This window comes from Phyllobates terribilis, unplaced genomic scaffold (assembly GCF_046119375.1).
Source record: "Phyllobates terribilis strain yellow unplaced genomic scaffold, ASM4611937v1 Scaffold_4__5_contigs__length_816908805, whole genome shotgun sequence".
Lineage (NCBI taxonomy): Eukaryota > Metazoa > Chordata > Amphibia > Anura > Dendrobatidae > Phyllobates > Phyllobates terribilis.
Window position 1 is genome coordinate 376,258,211 of NW_027362764.1, and position 21,244 is coordinate 376,279,454.

At 41.1% G+C, this 21,244-nt stretch overlaps 1 long non-coding RNA gene across 1 annotated transcript in view; it reads left to right on the forward strand.

Annotated features, from left to right (window-relative positions):
• The first annotated feature begins 3,142 nt into the window (after positions 1–3,142).
• LOC141264340 (uncharacterized) overlaps positions 3,143–21,244 on the forward strand; it is a 298,797-nt gene continuing 280,695 nt past the window's right edge. The window contains exon 1 of the long non-coding RNA XR_012319892.1: positions 3,143–3,285. This is a non-coding gene — a long non-coding RNA (uncharacterized lncRNA). The remainder of the gene's footprint in view (positions 3,286–21,244) is intronic.

Here is a 21,244-nt window from a genome sequence, read left to right on the forward strand (position 1 = left end):
ACTGTTTGGTCTATCAGCTATGTTTGCCCTTGGGCATGTATTTAAGGCTTCTATATATTTACTCACTCCATGACCTTACTGTGTTTCTTTTTGTGCCACTCCTTTGTTGCCTTGGCTGTATGTTTTGGGTCATTGTCTTGCTGGGAGACCCAGTCACGACCCATCTTCAATGCTCTTACTGAGGGAAGGAGGTTGTTAGCCAAAATCTAGCGATACATGACCCCATCCATCTTCCCTTCAGTATGGTGCAGTAGTCATGTCCCCTTTGCAGAAAAGCACCCCCAAAGTATCATGTTTCCCTCACCATGCTTCACAGTTGGGACGATGTTCTTAGGGTTGTACTCATCCTTCTTCCTCCAAACACAGCGAGTTGAGTTAATGCCAAAGAGCTAAATTTTTGTCTCATCTGACCACAGCACCTTCTCCCAATAACTCACAGAATCATCCAGTTGTTCATTGGAAAACTTCAGATGGGCCTGCACATGTGACTTCTTGAGCAGGGGGACCTTGCGGGCACTGCAGGATTTTAAACCTTTAAGGTGTAATGTGTTACCAATGGTTTTCTTGGTGACTGTGGTCCCAGCTGCTGGGAGATCATTAACAAGTTCCCCCTGTGTAGTTTTAGGCTGATCTCTCACCTTCCTCATGATCAAGGATACCCCACGAGATGAGATTTTGCTTGGTGCCCCAGATCGATGTCGATTGACAGTCATTTTGTATTTCTTCCATTTTCTTACTATTGCACCAACAGTTGTCTCCTTCTCACCCAGAGTCTTACTTATGGTTTTGTAGCCCATTTGGTCTTGCCCATGTTGTAGAGGTTAGAGTCTGACTGATTGAGTCTGTGTACAGGAGTCTTTTATACAGGTGACTATGTAAGGCAGCTGTCTTTAATGCAGGTAACGAGTTGATTAAGAGCGTCTAACTGGTCTGTAGGAGCCAGAACTTATAATGGTTTGTAGGGGATCAAATACTTATTTCTCACTGCTAAATGCAAACAAATTTATCTAATTTATAAAATGTGATTTTCTTGATTGTTTTTTTGGATATTCTATCTCTCAATGTTAAAATTAACCTACCCTTAAAATTATAGACTGTTCATGTCTTTGTCAGTGGGCAAACTTACAAAAACAGCAAGGGATCAAATACTTATTCCCCCCCCCACTGTATATATAATCCAAAAACTGCTTGAGAAAGACTTCACAAAACATATAACGTAGTAGCTTTCATAGGTGAACAAATTATTCTTTTCACTTTTTCACCACTGGGATGTGCTACCTCAACATTGTTCTGCAATTTTCACTTTATATGTTTACATTGTTGTGTAATGCAGACATTACTGCATACTAGAGGTTTTTTTTTAAAGAATTTGCAAAAGCACATGTTATGTTCACAGAATGCTGTTTTGTCCCACAAAAGAGACAGACGATACCTGAAAGGTGGTCAGTGTAGGTGTACACTTTTGTTCCTTGAACTCTGTCTCATTGCAATGAAATTACCATATTTTTCAGACTATAAGACGCACCGGACCATAAGACGCACCTAGGTTTTAGAGGAGGAAAATAGAAAAAAATGTAAGCAAAAAATGTGGTGTGATGTGATGCACTGTTATGGGGGAGGGGGTATGCTGCTGACACTGGTATTGGGGTAATGTCCCACAATTCTGTTAATATCCTCCATCCTGGTATGTATGGCTCCTCCTTCCTGGTATACGTGGCTCTCATCCCCATCCTGGTATACGTGGCCCTCATCCCCATCCTGGTATGCATGGCACCCCAATCCCCCATCCTGGTATGCATGACACCCCTTGATCCCCCATCCTGGTATGCATGGCACCCCTTGATCCCCCATCCTGGTATGCATGCCACCCCTTGATCCCCTATCCTGGTATGCATGCCACCCCTTGATCCTGGTATGCATGGCACCCTTGATCCTGGTATGCATGGCACCCCTTGATCCCCCATCCTGGTATGCATGGCACCCCTTGATCCTGGTATGCTTGGCACCCCTTGATCTTGGTATGCATGGCTCCCCTTGATCCCCCATCTTGGTATGCATGGCACCCCTTGATCCCCCATCCTGATATGCATGGCACCCCTTGATCCTGGTATGCATTGCACCCTTGATCCTGGTATACATGGCACCCCTTGATCCTGGTATTCATGTCACCCCTTGATCCTGGTATGCATGGTACCCCTTGATCCCGGTATGTATGGCACCCCTTGATCCCCCATCCTGGTATTCATGGTATCCCTTGATCCTGGTATGCATGGCACCCCTTGATCCTGGTTAGCATGCCACCCTTATCCTGGTATGCATGGCATCCTTGATCCTGGTTTGCATGGCACCCATTGATCCCCCATCCTGGTATGCATGGCACTCCTTTAGTCTGGTATGCATGGCACCTCTCCATCCTGGTATGCATGGCACCCCTCATCCTGGTATTCATGGCACCCCTCCATCCTGGTATGCATGGCACCCTCTGATCCCCATCACACTGCCCACAAAAAAAAATAAACAATCATACTCACCTCCTCTCTCCTCCAGCACTGCGTCCCGCTCTGCTGCCGACACTCTCACTGTGTGAGCCGCGCATGGCAGGGTGAACATGGCATCCCTGCCATGCACCCTCACACAGCGAAGTGCTGTACCGGAATAGTCACTGCTCCCCACGGGGGACTGTGTACGTGGGGAGCAGTGACCATTGTATTGTGAATATATGGCTATATTTGAGTCCAATATGAAATATGCAAAATGTATTCACTGGATGCTCTGGTTTGGTTATATATTGACAGACAGATGAGACCCATTCTGTTTTTCTTTTGTATTTACTTGTTTAGACACAAGACAATGTTAACAGTAAGAACATCTTGAGAACTGCTTATTCATTGTCTAAAACATCTATCACAAATAGTCTTCTGTTTATGGAAGGTTTTTGTAAAACATGAAGATTTACTTAAACTTTTGTCTTTAATTTACTTACTTGATACCCAAGAGCTTATAAATTGTACACCATGTTTGGTAAGAGCCTGTATCTGATTTACCTTTGTTCCAACAGCCGGCCACTGTGGGGGCAAAGGTCAATTAGATTTAGTAGTGTACTACTTTCACTATATAAATCCAGAGAAATAATACTGAGACAGAAGTTGTACCTGCACTGATGTGTAGTGTTGTATGTACCAGCCCATGCAGTGTTGTGAAGACTTCCAGGGGTTTCTCTGTCTTGGTGAAATTGCTTCTCTGATCTTCCAGACAGATGATGTTTAAAAGCTCCTTGGTGATGAAGTGAGTATACACTGTGTTCCAAATTATTATGCAAATAATATTTTCTCAGATTTTCCCAAATTACCTATATGAATTGCAGTCATTGTAATTTTCCAGTCAAATAACTATTAGAGTACAATTGAAAGGTTTTTGTACAAACTGCCTATGATAACAGTATATTTTTTAAAAAATAAAAAACTCAAAATGCATGTTCCAAATTATTATGCACAGCAGAGTTTTCAACCTTTTCATTTTAATAAAGAACAAAAAAATGGTCATTTTTGAAATTATAAGCATTAGCAGGTTATTACAAACTGAAATCAAACAGTTTTCAACTCAAAACTTTATTCTAGGTGATGTAACATTTGCACATAGGACCGCTTGTTCGAAAGGAGCTTCTGAACTCTCTCGTCCATTGAATTTGTCAGGTTTTGGATGGTTTCTGCTTCAATTGTTTTGCATGAGGACAGAATACCCTCCCAGAGCTGTTGCTTAGATGTGAACTGCCTCCCGCCATCATAGACACTCCTTTTGATGATGCTCCAGAGGTTCTCAATGGGGTTGAGGTCAGGGGAGCATGGGTGCCACACCATAAGTTTGTCCCCTTTTATGCCCATAGCAGCCAGAGATGCAGATGTGTTATGTGCAGCATGAGACCGTTTAGAGATATCACAGCAACAATATTCATTACAGTACAGTCTGAGTTTCTTGAGCAAAAGGCTCCATTAACAATATAGTAGTTTCTTCACAAGGCACAGTATTACAGTCTCTTCAGTAGCATAAATTAGCATACATTAGATCTTTTAGCAGCACACTTCTATGCATAGACAACCACAGGCTTTTCCATCACAAGGATACAATTATACACAGCATTCTTTATCCTGCATGGAGATGGAGGGGGGGGGGGGGTTGATGAGGGAGATGATCCCTGTGACACAATTCCTTACAGTCCTTATCTTTTCGCCTGATAATACTCTGCACTGTTAGTCGAGAGAGTTTATCTGACCTGTGTTTAGTTTCTCTCCTGATCTTAATCCTGTTCAGTTGCCTTCTGTCAGATACAGATAACACACTACCTTTCTCTTCGGCTTCAGCCAGACTACAATAACAAGTTCCCCACAATCCCCATGGGGCTCTGCTAAAGCACTCCCTGTCTCCTGTGACTGTGTTAACCCCTCTAGTTGCTGGATGCTCCTGAAGCACAACACTTCCTGTCTCCTGTGCTTGTGTTATTTGCAATAGTTGCTGGATGCTTTTGAAGCAACAGCACTACTAAAGCATGTCACACTCTTCCCGCCTTTTTGAATGTCGTCCTTGACATTCATCTTAATTGGTCAATCTGACCAATTCTGAGACAGTGGTGAAAGTTGAGTAACTTTATATACAAATTGGCATTGTCAAATTGGAATAACATTTATAACAACCTATTCTACGACCTTTTTCTTGTAGTACTCCTGTAACAAATAAACAATTATAACAATTAAAACAATCAGCATCTCTTCCACTGGAGCTTTTCGCACGTCTTCAACCAGCTCTCTCTCTCACTAGGCCAAAACAAGTCTTTCCACATTGTCCATACTTTCTCTCGATGGCGAATATCACTCAAGAGGACTTACCTGGTCCGCAGGCAGAGATACCGGTTTCCAGTCGACAGTCCTTGGCACTTGACTCGGTTTTCCAAGTGTCTCGTATGTCAGCATCACGGGCCTCCTCACTTCTCGAGTTGACATCCTCCTGGTAGGTTGTTCCTCAGATTCCACGGGTTCTTCGGTTACAGGTGTTTCTTCTGCCGCACTCATTTCTCATACTTCCTCAGATGATCTTAGAACTGCCTCTGTAAGTTCCAGTTCTTCTCTTGAATCGTCCGTTTCCACTTGGTCTGGTAATTCCGTTTCTCCTGAGTGTCGATCGGTCTCTTCAGTGACCAGTGTTGGATCATCAGATCTGAATTGGACTTCATCTGCACTCCTTGGTACAAACTCTGGAGACTCGAGACTTAGTTCACTCTCTTAAGGATGGTATGTCCTTCTCCTTGTCGGTCCGAGAAATACAATGGTGTGCTCTCCCTCACCGAAACTTTCAAGGTCACTATCCACTTCCGGAGCTTTAGTCTGTGGTGGTCCCTTAGTCGATCTTGGTCGATGTCCATCTGCTTCTGGGAAGTCTTGTTGTGGTGGGAGAAAATCACAGGGTAGTAATAATTCCGATGGACTATTCTGGTTTTCTTGTCCCCTCTTTCCAATCGGATTTCATACACTGGAATGTCATCGGCTTTCCTCTTTACGACTACATACACCTTGTCTTACCAGTACGAACAAAGTTTTCCTGGACCACCTTTCTCACGCACGTTCTTGACTAGCACCCGGCTTCCCGGTGCCAATTCAGCTCCATAATATTTTCGATCATAGTACTCCTTACTCTTGCTCTGTCCTTGCATAACCACTTTGGATGCTATGTTGTATGTCTCTGCCATCCGTTCCTTCTATTTTCGAAAGTACTCCGGATACGTTCTGCCAGTCTCTGACACCGGTTATCAAACATGATGTCGATTGGCAGTCTTGGCGATCATCCATACAATAGGAAGAAGGGTGAGTAACCCATTGCATCGCTCTTTGTACAGTTATAGGCATGTACCACTTTTGACAGAGAACTCTTCCAGTCTTTCTTCTCGTCAGCTGTTAAAGTGCGCAACATCAACAATAATGTCAGGTTAAAACGTTCCACTTGTCCATTACCCTCTGGGTGATAGGGCATTGTGTGGGATCTCTGAATTTTACAGTACTTTCCTAGGTTGCCAAAGAGCTGGTTCTCAAATTCTCTTCCTTGGTCATGGTTTAAACTCGTAGGGAACCCAAACCTCAAAGCAAAATCATTGAAGATCTTCTCTGCCTCTGTTCGACCAGCTTTATTGGTGATGGCATATGCTTGGGCAAATCGAGTAAAATGGTCCATCACCACCAATATGTATATAATCACCCTTGCATGTCTCGAGATGTAGAAATTCTATTGAGATCATCTCAAATGGATATGTAGTTTGGATGTTGCCCATAGGTGCCCGGGTTGATGTGTTGGGATGTTTATCTTTCAGACACCCACACTCCCTGGTCACGTACCTCTCAATATCTCTCTGCATGTATGGCCAGAAGAAAGGTTCACGGATCAAGTTGATTGTCCTTTCCACTCCCAGGTTGTCCCATGTTTTCATGGAGTTCTTTGAAGACCAACCTATGGAATACTCTGGGTAGTACCAACTGCCGGTTTTGTCCTCATTTACGATACAGGATACTGTATTCACTGAGGTAGAGCTTTGTCCATTATTTAACTAAAACAGATACTGCTGGTGACTCATTGTCTCTCTCCCGTTTACTTGGAAACCGATTTTGGTTTACATAAAGTAGTATTCTACCAATTATCTGATCTTCCTGTTGTGCTGTACAGATTTTTCCTTTTGGTAGCTGTTGAATGGACAGTGGGTGATCTTGTTCTCTTGCTTTTATGGTGGTTTCCATCGTCAACGGATACCACAATGGTGTGTCTTCCTCTTGATAAGCTTGCACTGCTTGTGTACTGCTCTCAATTGCTTCCAGACTGACTTCCTCCGAGCATCCTTGCATGAACTCCTCAGGCTCTAGTGGCATTCTCGACAATCCGTCAACATCCGCATTGCATTTTCCTGGCCTGTACTTGATGCTGAAATTTAAGTCAGCTAGTTCAGCGACCCATCTCTGACCCATTGCATTCAGTTTGGCTGTATTGAGGACATAGGTCAAAGGGTTGTTGTCAGTGTATTCCTCAAACTCTTTGCTGTAGTAGAGATAATCTCTAAATCGTTCACAGATAACTCATTTCAATGCCAGGAACTCCAATTTTCCGGAATGTAGATGGTAATTCTTCTCGGGGTCTTTTCAATGTTCTAGAACCGTAACCGATGACTCTCAATTTTCCATCTTGATGCTGATACAGGGCAGCTCCCAGTCCAACTTGAGAAGCGTCACAATGAAGAACAAATGGTAAGTTAAAATCAGGATATCCCAAGATGGGTGGTTTTACCAGGTAGTCTACTAGTTCTTCCAATACCTCCTGGTGGTCTGCTGTCCAGAGAATGGGCTGTTTGGACGAAATGGCATTGTTTCTTTTTAAGCCCGGTCCTACCCGCGTTCTTCTTTTTCTCTGTGGGTGTTGTTGACTCTGTTGTCCCCCCCCCAAAAGGAGGTATAGTGGGGTGGCAATCCTGGAGAAGTTCTGAACGTAAGATAGTAGGAGAGGAATCCTAAGATCTGCCTCAACTCCCTGACAGTAGAGGGCCGCTTGTCTTTTAAGGCCAGTACTGGAGCGATTTCTGCTGGGTCCATGGTATATCCTTCTCCAGACACAATTTTCCATAGAAATCGGACTTGCCTTTTGAACAGTTCACACTTCTTTGGGGTCAACTTAACTCCGTGTTGTTGATACCGCTATAATATGGTCCTCACGTGTTCAACATGCTCCTGGAAGGTTTTGCTGTGCACCACATTGTCATCCAAGTATGGCTGGCAGATATCGTAACTCAATCCTTCCAAACAGGTCTCCATGCTCCTCTGAAATTCTGCTGGAGCTGAACTGAGCCCAAACGGTATGCAGATCCACTCATGTAACCACCACGGTGTGATGAATGCTGTCATGGGTCTACTGGACTCTTCAACAAACCCTTGATGGTATGCTTTATGCTGATCGAGGACAGAGAACCAGGTACTTCCTGATAGGCTATCCAGCATATCTTGAATCTTTGGTATTGGGTGTCTCGTACCGTTGAGTTCTTTTAGCGACCGAAGGCAGGTATGTGGCAGGTAGCGTCTTCTCCATTCTTCATTTAAAAGGCTCGCTTGGGCTCCTGTGTCCCACAGTGCTTTTACCAGGAGTCCATCTAGCTGGCACTGTATAAAGCACCTTTCACCAATTAGGCTGATGAGGCTATCTTTACTGACCGAGGAATCGTCCTCCCAGGAGTACATCGTTTGACCCCCACACTGGGCATTAAGTAACTGATGCCCCTGTCTCTCTTGCAGCTGTTGTAGACGGGAACACACTTGGGGATAGTACTGACGCAGCCATTTTACCTCATGCGCCGTTCTGGGGTGTGGTGAGATTTGGATTTGCTTCTGGGGCCTCCTCCGTTTCACAGTTATCAGTCGCCCCACACTGGCAACCTCTTGTCTTTTAACCCAAATGACCGTGACCATTCGCATTCCTTGGCATAATGTCCTTCCTCACCACATCTTAGACAGTGGACACACACCGTACTCTGATTTGATGAACGGCACACTTCACAAGACGGGTCTTTTGTTTTGGAACCCACTCCTGGGTCTGAGGGATACAGGTTCTGGCCTGGAACGAATTAACTTTTTCACCTCAATCAACTCGGCTCGCAGTTCTCCTATTACTTCCTCCCTGTCAGTGCTGGCAGCCCTGTCTTTTGTTGGTGATTTAAGTTTCCCTCTCGGAGGTGGCACTGGAGGGTCTCCATGATGATCTTCAGACTGGCCACCGGGGGTCTCCAACTTCAGCTGGCTCATTTTGGTGATTTTAGGGGCAGAGCCTTTCTTTAACTTCTGTTCGCTCTCTTACTCCAAACTAGCTGCTTCGTTCATTTTTTCAGTTAGGACTTCGTCCAGAATGCCAGGATCTTCTAGGTACTGTTTCAGCTGCAACTTGATGTCTTTGCTGATTAACCCCATTCCCAATGATCTCAAGAACTTCTTCTGGACTAGTCCAGCATCAAACTTCTCCGCTTCTACATCTCTGGATGCAAACAACAGTCTATCCTTCAGTTCAATTGCTCTGAACAAGAAACTTTTGGGAGATTCATTATTTTTCTATGAGAGGTTAATGAGTCGGTGGAACAATTCTGAAGTACTCTCTTCTTTATAGTGCCCTTTTAAAATCATCTTCAGCTGTTGCAAGGTCAATTGACTTTTCATTTCTAGCGTACTACGGAGGTTCAGTCCTGGGCTGATCGCTTTCACCACCCCCTCGACAATCTCATCTGGCTGGCATCCTTTCTGTAAGCCTGCATTGATTTGGTGCAACAAGTTCATATAAGACAGTTTCTCTTTCTGTTCATACTCTGTAATCTGTCCCAGGATCTTGAATTCTTTCCTTATGGTGATTTGCGGTGTTAGAGAGGACTGTCTTCCTGATTTATCTAACCCAAGCAGGGTCAAGGTTCTGTCTGAGTCTGTCACCCATTCAGAGGTTTTGGTTGATTCCTGCAGGGCTGTTATTAGGGCTTTGAATTGTTCTTTCAATTTCTGTAGTTCTTTCTGCTGATGGAGATTCATGCTTTTGGTAATTGGTGCCACCCCTCCATTCTCCAACTGCAACCTAGTTAGAAACTGTGTTAGCTCCTGAAGGAAAGTCCCCATGACATCTTCAGCTTCTTTTTCCTCCAGCTCATCCATTTTTGCATTAATGGCACCCAACAGTTGCCTGCGGTTGTGTGCTTTAGAAGTCTGTTCTTCTGACATCCCCTTTAACTGGTGTAGCAGAGTTGAATTGAGGTGCTGTGCTGCTGTGTTTTTCCAGACACTTTTCCTCTTCTCCCTCTACATGTTAATTCCCTCTCAGGATTCCCCATACGGGCCACCAATGTTACACGCACGCCACTAGGTTCAGATAGGGTGAGACGGGTTTCATGAATTCTTTGGAATCCTGGGGAAAGCGTTACTCAGGGCGACCATAGGCGGCAGCTTCTCTCAGGCACACGATAGATTCAATTGCTGACCAGACACATCTAACAAGAGTCTTTTTCAACAGTTTAACAGTGGAATTTAATCTGAAGCATGGCAAGTGCAATTCAGGGATATTACAGCAACAATCTTCATTACAGTACAGTCTGAGTTTCTTGAGCAACCGGCTCCAGTATCAATACAGTAGTTTCTTCACAAGGCACAGTATGAAAGTCTCTTCAGCAGCATAACTCAGCATAGATTAGATCTTTTAGCATCACACTTCTATGCATACACAACCACAGACTTTTCCTTTACAAGGACACAATTATACACAGCATTCTTTATCCTGCATGGAGATGGAGGGGGGGGGGATTGATGAGGGAGATGATCCCTGCGACATAATTCCTTACAGTCCTAATCTTTCTGCCCGATAAACTCCCTGAACTAGCAGAGTATTATCTGACCTGTGTTTAGTTTCTCTCCTGATCTGAATCCTGTTCAGTTGCCTTCTGTCAGATACAGATAACACACTACCTTTCTCTTTGGCTTCAGCCAGGCTACAATAACAAGTTCCCCACAATTCCCCTGGGGCTCTGCTAAAACACTCCCTGACTCCTGTGACTGTGTTAACCACTCTAGTTGCTGGATGCTTCTGAAGAACAACACTTCCTGTCTCCTGTGCTTGTGTTATTTGTAATAGTTGTTGGATGCTTTTGAAGCAACAGCACTACTTCTGCATGTCACAAATGGCTGTGTCTGACCGTACAGGAACATGGTCTGATCATACCACATCTCCTGGTCAGGGGAGGATATAAAATAGTATATAGACATTAGATCATGGAATCAGAGTTGATCCTTTCTATGAGGTACAACTTGTTTTAAACAGGCAGGAAATGTTTTGTCTCATAGAAAGCAGCATCTGTGATCCCATGCGGTAATGTCTGTATATTCTCTCTTGTGTCTTCGCCTGACCAGGAGATGTGGTATGACCAGACTAGGGACAGAAACTCACATCTGACATTTGAAAGCACACAGGCCCATGCTGTCCCCGTCCCGAGCCCCAGATAGGAATATCTATTACTAAAATTACACTGCCTGAATGAAATCAAGATTTACTACAAAACCTATATTTTTAACATAGATATATAAGATTGAATAATAAATATACCACAATAATAATTTTGCAATTTAACAAACAAATACCACCACAGCATAATCAAATATTAGTAGTATATACAGTATTGATAATACCACCATACAGATCATTAAAGGGCTTGTCCAGGCTTGAGCTTTAAAGTTTATGTGACTTCAGACTTATGAATTCACACAGCTCCCACTGTCAGGATTCTCCAGTTGCGGTAATAGCAGTGGGCTATCATGTAACCACAAGCATCTTATTTCCATAACTCGGGGCACATTCAACTAAACCTACTCGGCCTTGCTAAATTCATTTGTATTGAGTGAGGCTGTGCAAATCTAGTCAGCGCGTGACCGCATGTATGCAAATCACATACTTGCAGTCACATGACCACCCACTCCTGGCACCAGAAAATCCTTACAGTGCATAATGCGTGCACTGTGAGAATTCAGAAGTCTGCAGACTTTAAATTCAAAAAACCAAGCAATGTGAACTGAGGTCTAAGATGGTAGACATGCAAGAAATAGGAGCATGTTCACACTAGCAAAAAGAAGCAAAACCTACAAAAGACAAAAAATATATCTCATACCCTACCATCATTATATATAAATGTAAAGCAAAGTTGCATAATAAATATAGGGTACTTAGTGAACTGTGCATATAAAAGGGTAGACAAATAGGACCGGGTCCCAACTCCAGACCACCTAGGCCCGTGGTAAGCTACATATATACTAATCAGCTTCTTTTTGCTAGTGTGAACATGCTCCTATTTCTTGCATGTCTACCATCTTAGACCTCAGTTCACATTGCTTGGTTTTTTGTCTTGTTTGCATTCTGTGCAATTTAAGGGTGTGGCATCCCCTTTGTTGAGCTGATTAGTATATATGTAGCTTACCACGGGCCTAGGTGGTCTGGAGTTGGGACCCGGTCCTATTTGTCTACCCTTTTATATGCATTACTTCAACTTTGATATACAGTAAGGTTTTTAATATAGACAGTATAGGTACCGTCCCAATTTAGGGTCACCTTGCCGCTGGTGGGACGGCTTGTATACTTTTTTTGATCAAAAACAGTTCACTAAGTACCCTATATTTATTATGCAACTTTGCTTTACATTTATATATAATGATGGTAGGGTATGAGATATATTTTTTGTCTTTTGTAGGTTTTAGACTTTAAATTCAAGCCTGGACAACCCCTTTAAGCAAAACCACTGCACTGTGACTGATATCACCACCATAAAGTGACTATAAAGGTAATATCAGTTCTACAGCTGTTCTCTGCAGACCATATATGTGTACACTCATCAATGGAGTGCTCACTGATTTTGTCATTCATTTTCCCTTTTCCTTTGCATTTGGCCCAGACCACCACGACCTTTCTTTCATCCATAATTTGTCTCTGTAAAATGTAACACATAGACATCTTTACTGCTTTTCTAGGGTTCTCCTTACATTCTCCCACCTCTACACAAACCATATGGTGCTTTTATCAGTGCCCAAGACATTAATAATGCCCCTTCTTTGCCCTATATAGTAATAGTACCCTCCTATTGGGCTGCTCACAACAGTGCCCCCTGTGTGCCTATCTGTACTTCCTCATAGTAACAGTGCTCCCTTGTGCCTTCTTACAGTTATACAGAACCCTATAGAAATAATACCCCCTGTGCATCCTTATTATAATAATGCTCCCTTGTGCCTCCTCACAACTAAACAGCACCATACAGTAATAATTTCCCATTGTGCTGCCTTATAATTCCCCTGTGCCTCCTTATAATAATAAAAACACCACCTCTGCTATCTTATAATAATAATGCATTTTGTGCTTCCCTTATAATGATAACCATTCTTCGATGTGCCTTCTTATAATAATGACCCTCAGTGCCTCTTTATTGTAATAATTCTCATGAGGAAGGACGTATATAGAATTATTTGTATTGCAGCACTTATGCCGTTATTTTGCCCCTACTGAAGCCCCTAAGTGATCCCACCCACTATGATACCCCTTTCATGACCCCCTAGAGTATTATGCACTAGACTATATGATGATCCCCACACTGCATGATTGCCCCATAGCACTCCACACAGTAAGATGATCACCAGACAGCCCTCTATACAGCATAGTATTCACCACAGTTCCCAATATACAATATGAGGTGCAACACAGACCCCTTCATACAGTACGATGTCCACTAAAGCTTCCCCATACAGTATGATGACCCCCACGGCCCCCATACAGTATGATGTCCCCTAAAACAACCCCATACAGTATTATGGTCCTCCCCTCAGCACCCCATATTTCACCTAATCCAGACTCCTTGTCCTCCACAGCCTCTGTTTCATCTTCTATCGGTCTCGCAGTGGATGCTGGCGGTGAAATGCAGTGATGTCATCACACGACCAATGACTTTTCCTCTTCCATGGTGCTGGCCTCTGGCAGAGGGGAAGCGCAGCCTGCTGGAGTAAGTGACACAGGCAGTGATCTGTGGTCAATCACAACTATTAACAGTATCGGCATCCTGTGGATGCTGATACTGTTAACAGCTTAGCAGAAAATTCTGCCCGCAGCCGGACTAGCCCATCTGGCATTTGCCAGAATTGCCAGATGGCCAATCCGGCCTTGGTTGAGACCATGTTCCTTCACAACCAGACACTGCCATTGCACAGTACATAGCAGGGACACATTTAGAGAATAATCTAAGTACAGTAACATTTTATTTAACACATCCAAATCTGGAACTTATTTTTCTTCTTAGATATATTGATTAAAATGTACTTTGTTTGTGGAACAACCGATATAAGTGCTCAAGTTCTTAGCGTAGAGCACTTTTGTAATGTGAATGCCACCTTACTTGAAGAAATTAAGTGAATGATTTTAAATTGGACTAAAGAGTAAAACCTGACACTTGTTCATCTGGCATGACTGTTTTGTGACACTTTTAACACATTCCATTTATTTCCAATAATGACATGCAATCTTGAAGATGTAGGCATAGTCTTTACGTTGCCAGTTTGTGAGAGGAAAGAAAAGAAAAAAAAATTCTCAGCTATGAGATACTGAGAAAAGGTATGCCATATGAGAATTCCCCAAAAAGCCTATATCACTACCATTTTCTGAGGAAGAATCGAAAATCTGGGCAGCTAAATTCAATTTTCACTTACACACTGATCATCTACATTGATGCTCTGCTAATAACAAGATGATCTGCTGACCTTCCACGATAACTTCAACATGTTTCACCCAACCATCAAGCTGACCCTCAACTTCTCAAAATCCCAAATACATTTTCTGGCTATTACCATATACATCAAAGGCAACACCATACAAACATCAATTTACCATAAGCCCACAGGATGTCTGGCATATTTTAGATGGAACAGCTTTCATCCAAGACACACAAAAAAATCCATCATCTACAGTCAAGCTCTGAGGTACATTTGAATCTGTTCAGACAGTAAGAACAGAAAACTGCAGCTGCTATCACTGAGGAATACATTCCTACAACAAGGATACCATCCACTGATAGTAGATGAACAGATCCACAGAGCTACAAGAATGCCAAGAAGCAGCCTCCTGGATTACGGACAGAGAGAACAGGGAGAGAAAAATCTGTGAATTCAAATTGATGTTCAATTCCTTGTCAACAGGACTCAATCTAACATCTGGATTTATGACTCACTTACATGGACACAATTCACACCTCCAGATAATTAAAATTCCCACAGCCTCTCCATTTGCAACAAAAAAAACAAATTTGATCTCCTTGACTTATCAGTAGGAGGCATCACCCCTTACATCTCATGAACAAATGTCTTGCTGTAACATTTCTTAAATGCTGTGCCTTGTGTCTTATGAATTCATTTGTAATATTGCCTGAAGAAGGAGCCTATGTGCTCTGAAAGCTTGCATACATATTTTTTTCTGGTTAGCCAATAAAAGTATCACTCCAAGAATACTTTTGTCATTTTTGGGCAAAAAAGTATTTACGTCGATTTTTCTGGTTAACACAGTACCAGAATATAACTTTGTATTGTACATCATTTCAAAAAAGTCAGATTGTGGAAACACTCAGATGCTTTAACCTGGTTTGATTTATGCAGGTTTCATTTATCCTTGTATGGACCTTAAGGCACAAACTCGGCATATATGAGGCTGTCGATTCTAGGTTAGGAGACCTGCAGCCATTTTGAGTGCGGACCATGAAACATGGATTTGTGAAACGGGCCAAAATAACAGAGGTTTTACGGTCCTTTCATTTTCCAAAACAAAAAACAGATTCTGAATATACAGAAAGATTCTAACCTGATCTTTCAAACACAACATTTATTTCCTGTAAAAATGTTTCATTGTCAATAAATTTTATTCATCATCATAATTCAATTTGCACTAAAATTTAAAAATTGTCCACACAATTCCAAAATAAAATCGGGCTGGATCAATACTGAATATAAACGTTCCACAAATTTACATAAATATGTATTTTGTTTTAAAAAATCATATAAACCTACCATGAAATGATCAACTTTTTGGCTGAAATCAATTGCCAATGTAGACTGCCTGATTGTCTCCTCAGCTGCTTATATGTGTGTTATCCATGCAACCAGCTCTCTTACAACAAGATGTCTGATTGTCTACTCAGCCATGCTGGTCTGCTACAATACAGTACCTGATTGTGTACTCAACTCTGCTGAGTGCTCTCAGCTCATACAGCTTTGCAGGTTCAAGATACCTGATTATCTATTGTTTTTAAGTTCTGTCCACACATCTTGCTCTGTCATTATAAGGTACCTGATTCTCTATTCACGTCTACTGTTCCTGAGTGCTATCTGCACATCCAGGTCTGCTACAACAAGGTGCCTGATTGTTTATTTGTCTGTAATGATTCAAGGTGAAGTCTACACACTGAACTCTGCAGCATCAAAGTATCTGTATGCCTACTCATCAATACTGATCCTAAGTGCTGTTCCCACACTTCGTTATTGCAGCATCTAAAAGACCAGCACTTCAGCATAGCCCCTGTCCAGAAAAAAACAATTGTCAGGAGAAAAGGACTGCCCAGCTGCAGGAAGGCAGGGGGCAAGGGAGTGGTGCACTCCTGAAGATAAGAACATGAGACAATCCTTTGAAGAAAGCAGCATAAAAATTAATCTGGCATGGTAAAGCACTAAAAGGAAAATGAGACACTCTTGGCTCAATTTAAACCATGAACTCAAGTATTAGAAGGTGAGGATGTTAACCACTGTGTTACTAAAACAGCACTAAAGGCTAAAATTTGTGTGTTACACTGCTACAGTATGATAAACAAAATGGAAGGGACATGCATAAGAAAACAAGAAAATACTGGAAAAGTAGGCAGCCTAATTAGATCAATAAAGTTCTTAAAGGCTGCCTCAATTAAGCCATTTGGATATAGGCATGCAAGCTTATAAATACGATAACTTCAAAAGCATCACGCTGTTTGAGCTTGTATAACCTATTTGTCAACTGCTCAGTAAGGAAAATTGATATATTGCTATAATTAGAACTTTGTTCAATGGCAAAATGTCTTGACACACTATGTTACAAAAAAACTTTTGACTGTCCTTGTTAATGTATTGTTTCAAAATATTTAACATATTTTTGCAGCATTCACACCTTTTAACACCACACCTATAACAATTAGCCAGAACAAACCCAAGGCCTTTTCACCTTACTTTTCAGGGTCTGCAGGTAGATAGTAAATATGGGTAAAGTACATGCATGCCTACTCAGCAATACTGATCCTAAGTGCTGTTCACACACTTGGCTCCTGCCTCTTCTAGAACTTCCAGCTATGGTGATCCACATGTTGCTTTTCCGATCTCATTCTCCTGGTCCTTGTTGATCCATAATCTGTCTAGTTGATTTGAAGCTCAAATCAACTGCATGAACACCTTAGATCAGTGGTCCTCATTTTGATCTATGGCTTAGCAAATCAACATCACCACAAATCTTTTGTGGGGTTTCTACTCACTTAGGTGCGTCGGGAGGCCAACAGGAAGCTTATTCATTTAAATGTCTATGTCGGTTTATTACTTCATAAACCCGGCAAAGCGAAAGGAAAACAAACATCCCTTTGTGCAGGCAAAAACAAAGTAAAGAGTCCTTTTAGCAACGTCTCTGGTTAGCCAGTACATGTGCCAAATAATGGCCTCCATTTTATACCTTAACCACACCCAGAGGTGTGGTATGTGGGTAGCAAGACCCGCCCATCTCTCAAACTACCCGTAACCTGGTCCCAGGTGCACAACACAGTCCTCTTAGTGCTTACGTGCACTAGAGCAACACTCCGGGTTACATCACAGAGGACAGCCATCTCTGTGATACAAACATCCCATCAACTATGTGTCCGTTAGCAACCTTACACTTTCCTCTCCATTTTTAGTTAAGAATAACAAAGAGAGGGGGAGGCATAACAAGACACTGCTGATGAAATGAAGAATCTGGTGGTATCCTTTCAAAACACATATTACTAAACCAACAAGGCTTAGCATTGAAGCTCTGAATTAGTGCCTTCCTCAGGCCGTAACGTAGTAATAAACATCATGAATTTATATACAGAATAAAACAGGTAAAGGAAATTGCATCTTAACTTTGTGTCATTAGTTACAACACCATAGAGAATACAAAATAAAAAATAAAATTTATAAAGCAACTCTAGTTGGATTGAAACCCAGGGTTCCAGTATTTAGATGACAACAATGTTAGAGGACTTGTCCACTCCTGGAGAACCACTTTTGAATGTCCATTTTGTGCTAAATAAAATAAAAAAAAGCATACTTATCCCCTAGACTAGTGCGGCTCATCTGCCCTAGGCGCTGTGTACCTGGGCTATCTTTTACATTGTTTGTCACATGAGTGTTGCAACCCATATGATCCAGTCATATGCGCCCACACTCCTCCAGTGCTGCAGAGGCAAAGCTGACACTCTTAGCAGCATCAGGGAGCACACAGTTCAGACCAGCATCTCAGCAATGCCTTTGCCCAGAATAAAACTATCTTCAGGAGCAAACGGCTGCCCAGCAGCAAGAAGGCAGGGGGCAAGGGAGTGGTGCACTCCTGAAGATAAGAACATGAGACAACTCTTTCAAGAAAGTAGCATAAAAACAATCTGGCATGGTAAAGCACTAAATGGAAAATGGGACAGGATGTTAACCACTGTATTACTAAATCAGCACTCAAAGCTAAAATTTGTGTGTTACAGTGCAAATGAATGATAAACAAAATGGAACGGAAATGCATAATTAAACATAAAAAAAGACTGGAAAAGAAGGTAGCCTAATTAGATCAATAACATTCTAAAAGGCTGCCTCAATTAAACCGTTTCAATATAGGCATGCACGCTTATAAATGCAATAACTTCAAAAATCTTTACACTGCTTGAGCTTGTATAACCTATTTGTAACATCAATTGTCAACTGCTCAATAAGAAAAATGGAATGTTGCTAAAATGAGAACTTTGTTCAATGGAAAAATGTCTTGCACACTATGTTCCAAAAATCTTTTGTTACGTTAGACTGTGCTTGTTAATGCGTTGTTACAAAATATTTTACATATTTTTGCAGCTTTCACACCTTTTAACACCACACCTATAACAATCAGCCAGAACAAACCCAAGACCTTTTCACCTTACTTTTCAGGGTCTGCTGGTAGATAGTAAATATGATACTATCTACTAATTACTATTACTAATGATAATAGAAATGCTACTGCACTGCCTGACTAGAGTAGTATTTCTGGTGAAGTGCACAGAGGAACACACCACTGGGGAGTTTTGCAGAATTCATTAAGTGCTCTTACTGAATTTGGAGCATTGTACTCTAGTGAACCCTTCACATAAGATATGAATGCGAAATGTCAGTCTTAATGAATTGGATCATTCGATTATTGCAAAAAGTGACTGCCAATTTTTGGTGGTCCATCCAATTATCAAATGTTTATAGATCAGTATCAGTTAAAAACAGATGAAACTAAAATGCAACTCTGAAGTATAAAATCTGTCTTCCTAGGTTCTCAAGTTTCTTATGGATCCCCACAGACTTTAATGGTCGAACCTGATTCCCAAAACTGATTAGAATGGGACATGCTCTGAGTCTCACAAATCATAGATATGGACCAGGTTTTAAAACTGATGTGTGCATGGATCAATTAAATTCTACGCCTCCTGATTAAAAAACAGCACTTTGACATGTCACATGGATGTGTGAATGTAGCCTACGGCTGTATTCATATATCTGAGTGAAATACAATTAGGTCCATATATATTTGGACAGAGGCAACATTTTTCTAATTTTGGTTTTAGACATTACCACAATGAATTTTAAACAAAACAATTCAGACGCAGTTGAAGTTCAGACTTTCAGCTATTATTTGAGGGTATCCACATTAAAATTGGAGTTTCAGCTCCTTAACATGTGCCAACCTGTTTTTAAAGGGACCAAAAGTAATTGGACAGATTAAATAATTGTAAATAAAATGTTCATTTCTAGTAAGAAAAATAAATTTGGTGAGTCCCAAGAATAATTAAAATCCTCAATTTATTAGAAAATAATTAAAAGATCATACAGGTTGGGGATACATCTCAACGCGTTTCTGGCAAAAGCCCTTATTCACTGAGATACAGATTCCTTATTATACATGGTATAAAAACAAATGGTAACCAACCATTGATCAATAAACACATATGTTAGCAATCGATCACATTTGAGAATAATTAGCACAATCACAAGGCTAAATCCAAGAAAGCCAAAGAAAAAGAAAGAGAAAAAAAAAAAAAACGACATTCAATTCTCTGAGATCTAATAGAGATAAAGGGTATCATTCCTATAGTTCACGCCATTGGGGTATTTTGTATCCAGTTTAATAATCCAAAATAACTCTCTTAGGAGGAGTTTTTTCCTCCAATCCCCTCCTCTAATAGGAATATCCACTTTTTCTAACCCATAGAAAGAAAAATTATTCAATTCCCCTTTATGTCTCTCTACAAAATGTTTGCAAGCTCCTGAATAGGATGCATTTTTATTTTTGATGTTGGTGACATGTTCTGCCATCCTTTTCTTTAATTTGCGTATTGTGCAGCCAATGTATTTAATTTTACATTCTTTGCAAAATATGCAATACACAACATAGTTAGTATTGCAATTAATAAATCTTTTTATATCATTGGCTGCATCAATTTTTTGAGTTTGCAATGTATATTGGCACATCGTACATTTGGAACATACACATTTAAAAAAACCTTTACAACTGAGCCAGATTTTTTTATCACTTTTTGGTGGCATGTATAGACTTGGGGAAAGAGTAGCACCTAATGATCTCCCTTTTCTCGGCACACAAACTAATCCATTTTCCAGGATTTTGTTTAAATCTCGATCCTGAAATAATATAGGGACATATCTGTGTACAATATTTTTTATTTCCTGAAATTGGCAGCTATATGGGGTACTGAAGATGTTTTTTTTGTCCATATTGTTTGGTTTTTTTGTTATTAGTTTCTGGCTGTTATTAATACCATCATCTCTGTTATTTAAATGAGTGTTTCTTGCAAGAACTTTTTTTAATGCTGAATCAATATGTTTTTTCTTATACCCCCTTTCCATTAATCTAGATGTTGCTGCCTTTGCTTGTTCATTAAATAGTGTGATATCAGAGCTATTTCTATAAATTCTATTTAATTCCCCATAGGATTGAGTTCACAAAGCAGGCTGTATTGTTGTTATGGATAAGAAACTCTATGAAAAATGTGTTTATGATATCCTGGATGATAATGAGACGTATAAAAGGATACAATTTAATCCTACAGAATCATGCAGGAAAATCTTGAGTAAATTGGTTGAAGATGGAGTTAAAATGGGGGTGTTTACCGAAAAAATTAGTTATAATATAATACCTGATAATCCGATGACACCAATTTTTCATGTGCTCCCTAAAACCCACAAACTAGAATTTCCTACACCTTTACGCCCCATCATATCGAGTATTTCTTCTTTGAACGAAAATTTAAGTCGGTGGGTAGAATTTTATCTACAGCCATTAATTCCCAGAACACCGGGTTATTTAAAAGACACGTCATCAGTGATTGATTATATGAAAAATGTAAAATGGTCTGAAAAATCTA